At 32.0% G+C, this 3,917-nt stretch overlaps 1 long non-coding RNA gene across 1 annotated transcript; it reads right to left on the bottom strand.

Moving 5' to 3' along the window:
* Positions 1-576: 576 nt before the first annotated feature.
* LOC126764312 (uncharacterized) lies at positions 577-3,646 on the bottom strand. Its single transcript, XR_007667922.1, has 3 exons — positions 3,485-3,646; positions 2,709-3,424; positions 577-1,364 (listed from the first exon to the last, which is right to left on the bottom strand). It is a non-coding gene; the product is annotated as an uncharacterized LOC126764312 (long non-coding RNA).
* Positions 3,647-3,917: the final 271 nt, after the last annotated feature.

Here is a 3,917-nt window from a genome sequence, read left to right as displayed (position 1 = left end):
TTTTTTTTTAAAAAAAGTTATCAAGCTCTTAAAAAATCACCCGTTAGTTCCAAACATTGAAAAGAGTTTCCACATTTCGTTCTTTAATTTCGGATAAAAGTTGTCGTTCAGATTTTTCCAAAACTGTTGCCCAGTTTCACGAGGCAACAATAAATCACCTTTTAACATAGTACTCCCTATTTCGTTTAGTTATGTGTTTACAAACTAAACACTCAGCATTACCGAAAAAGTTTTCGGAAAACAAAAACTTGTTTTCCCACTCAATATTAAACATAGTAAAATTGTTAATACATATACAAATTACATGCGTAGCAGTCAACAGTCGTTGATCAAGTGATTTTCAAATGCACATTTATTTTCCACAATGTATAGAGAGCGCTTGACTAATACGTGTGAGCGAATCTGTGAGAGAGCAATAAAGTCGGCCGCCCGCGGGCTAGGTAAAGCGCTTCACTGAATTACATAGAGTGAGAAGTATGCTAAAGTAGTGAACGGTGCTTGGAGTACTTGCGGATATCTATGGAACTGTTGATTATTGGTACTTCCAATTTGCTTTGCTGCATTAAGATAATGAAAACTCGTTAATGAAACATAAATTTTTATATGTAGTTCATTTGATAAACAAACATGGATATAATCTTTCAGAAAAAACACGGAAGGAAAGAAAATACAAAATAAACAAAAGAACTTTTTTCAAAGATAGAGAAAATAATTATAATGTACATAAATTCTTATTTTTTTAAATACACTTTTAAATACGCTTTTAGTCTATACTTGAATGCAGGAACATTATCTTATTTATTGCGCTGTCATTACAACTAATGCTGCAGCGTTTTTCGGTTATAATATTCCGGGAGACGGAAAGCACTCTTTCAGAAGGAGCTGAGGATGCTGGAGTTGCTAAAATTCGACAGCTCAGTTTATATAAAATTGGAAAATCCTCTTTGTGACCGTACCACCACTGAATAATGTCGAAATCATCATACAAATCGACGTCAGTGTTTTCGTACTTATGCATTTCTTTATCGATTTTATTTTCAACATTAAGCGTTTGTTTTGATTGTACAAAATCCGTAAACAAAATACTATTTTCGGTAGAACAAGACGGCGTGGGATATGACTCACTGTTTATTGCATCTACAGTGAATTCTGCCATTAGCCGCTTACATTTATTTCTAGTACAAGTTTTGTCTATTTCGGAGAACGGTACAAGTTTATTTGCAGGAACAAATGAAAAGAGCGCAATTTTATGAATGATATTCAGATTTTCGATAACTGTAGACTGTAAATATGTGTTCAGTTTTTCCTTGAATTCTGTAACTGGTTCGGAATCGGTGACAGCAGCAGTACAAACTTTTTGTAACCTATAAAGTAAAACATAGATGAGATAAATTGTGGCATATTTTTCACCCTCTAATTTTTTAGATGCCTGTTCGAAAGGCTATAAAATGGTGATTATAGCGTTTAAGTGATGCAATTGAATATTATTTATTTTGTCTAGATTATTTTCCTGCTGCAATATACTAAATATTTCGCCCCAATTTCTCTGTATAGATAATAGCAAATAAAAAATTGCATTGAAACGTGTCGGAGAGAAGCTTTTCAAAGTGTTTCTTAAAAACGAGTTTTGTCCAGACTTTTTAAAATATTTGACAAGCTTCGTGCAGGAACGGGACAGTTCCGCCATATCTTTGGTCCCTTTAATCGCCTTCTGAAGTACACTATGTAGCAAATGATTTACACAGGACAGGTGACGATATGAACGGAATGTAGCAACCATATTGGATTCCCTGTCCGTCACAATAATTGCCTTTTCGTCCAGACTAAGCTCGAACTCTTCAAGGATTCTGGTAACTTTTGAATGAATATTTACACATGAAATTAATAAACAAGGAAAAACGAGTTCCAGTCTAATTTTAATAAAAGCTAAGGTCTACGTAGCCACCATAGTATGTATGTATATGTCCATACAATAATTTTCAAACAGTGTTTAGGAGGGTTTGGAAATATTCATTTAGGAATATTCACGTACGTACTTTTATGAGGTTACACGTGAAAGTGAATATTAAAAAAAATGTTTGCTAAATAGGCGAACCGCAAAGAAAGCAGTTTAATACTTAATTACTCTAAAGATTTCGGAATATTGAAAAGACTCTTATTTAATGAAAATGCAAAGAAGGAAAATTTATGAAATGTTAACACAAAATAGAAAACGGGGTTACGCCCATACTTAACTCGATACCTAGTTGTATTTTAAGAGATGGTTTTTTTTAGCAAACGATAGCTATGCGCGAAAATATTTCATATTGAAACAAGATTTATTTGCGAACCTAAATTTAGTTATTAGTACACCCCTCTGTTAGTAAATATGTTCATACATATGTATATGAAAATTTATTTTTAGGGAATTCAATGTTGCGCAAATTTAATATTGTATAAACATGCAGGCATACATATTTAACTATGTATATGTTTACATATTGTTATCTAGAAGGGTCCTAACGCATTTTAATATTCAACAGGCATAGAAAAAAAAAGTTAATTAGTTGTGGTTTTCTGCATATACATGCATACATGGCAACACCGTTTACAAAAAAAAAAATATCAAACTCCAAGAAAAATAGCCAAAATTGGCCTAAATGTGGTGTCGCATTTTTTTCCATGACTGTAGATTAACTAGTATTTTTAAATATTCCAAAATTACTTACTTGTATTTTTTTCGCCGCTCATAGACCGTAAGCCAAGAAGTTGGTTTACAATATTTCCATTTTTAATGTAATGAACTGTAAGCGCTAAATACGTTTTCCTTAAAAAATTGTCTGTTCAAAGGTCGGATGTTAATCCATATCCATATAGTTTTTCATATACATACAAGGTCGGCTCTTACTACGTTCAAATATATGTCGTTTATACTATCTATGTTTCTAGATAATGTAGTCGGATACGGCAACGCACTTTGCACATTGATAGGCTGCCCATATTTCACACCAAGATGAGAAAAATATTCTAATAGTTTATGTAACCCATTGTCTTCAACTATTTTGTATGGCCTGTAGCTTTTAATGACCCATTCAGTTATAATTTCCAACGCTTCCTTTTTGCGTTCTGCACTTATTTCTACTTTATTGATACTTTCGCAATTACTGGCCAATGTGTATTTTATAAAGCACTTGTGCTTTAACAAATTTGAGGTGGACTTTTTGCAGTGCTTAAATATATTGAAGCACGTTTTGCACACTACAATATTTGGAATTTGTTCATTAATTTCATTTACTACTATTCCAAATACCTCCCAAGCTTTGCTTTTCCCAGTAGCTTAAGACATTTTTAATTCACCACTAATACTAAGTCTTTCTCTTATGGCACTATTACTTAAGCTACTACTTAATGTGATGTTTGCTGCAGGTGAGTCGTTAGTAAATGACTGCAAATATTAATACATTATAAGAAAAGAAACAAAATTAATATATATTTAATAACTTACGCTATCAAGTTCCATATCCGTAATTAAATAATGACAAAATTTGAGCGCAAGCAATACCAGCCAAGTCACAAACAAGCAAAAACCAGGAATAAAGGGATGTTAAACTTATTCCAGTGTGAGAGCGCCTCAAAATTAGAGTTTTTTATAACATTTTCCATTATGGCCAGATTGAACAAAATTTCAATTTTTGGGCATTTATCAACCCAATACCCAACATTTAGTACGAATAAAAATTACTAAATTTATTATATGGAGAAACTATTTCCATCTTTTTAAAGAATATTATAACAACTGACTTTTGTCCTTTCAATACCCAATAATAGGATTTAAACTTGTTAGCTCTCAATCATTAAATGTTTTTAATCATTTTCCATTGAAAATAAAACTATGATGCTTAAAATTACAAAACGTTTCATCAAATACCTTTAAATTT

This window comes from Bactrocera neohumeralis, unplaced genomic scaffold, assembly GCF_024586455.1.
Source record: "Bactrocera neohumeralis isolate Rockhampton unplaced genomic scaffold, APGP_CSIRO_Bneo_wtdbg2-racon-allhic-juicebox.fasta_v2 cluster09, whole genome shotgun sequence".
Taxonomy (NCBI): domain Eukaryota; kingdom Metazoa; phylum Arthropoda; class Insecta; order Diptera; family Tephritidae; genus Bactrocera; species Bactrocera neohumeralis.
This window is presented reverse-complemented; position numbering and strand designations above follow the sequence as displayed.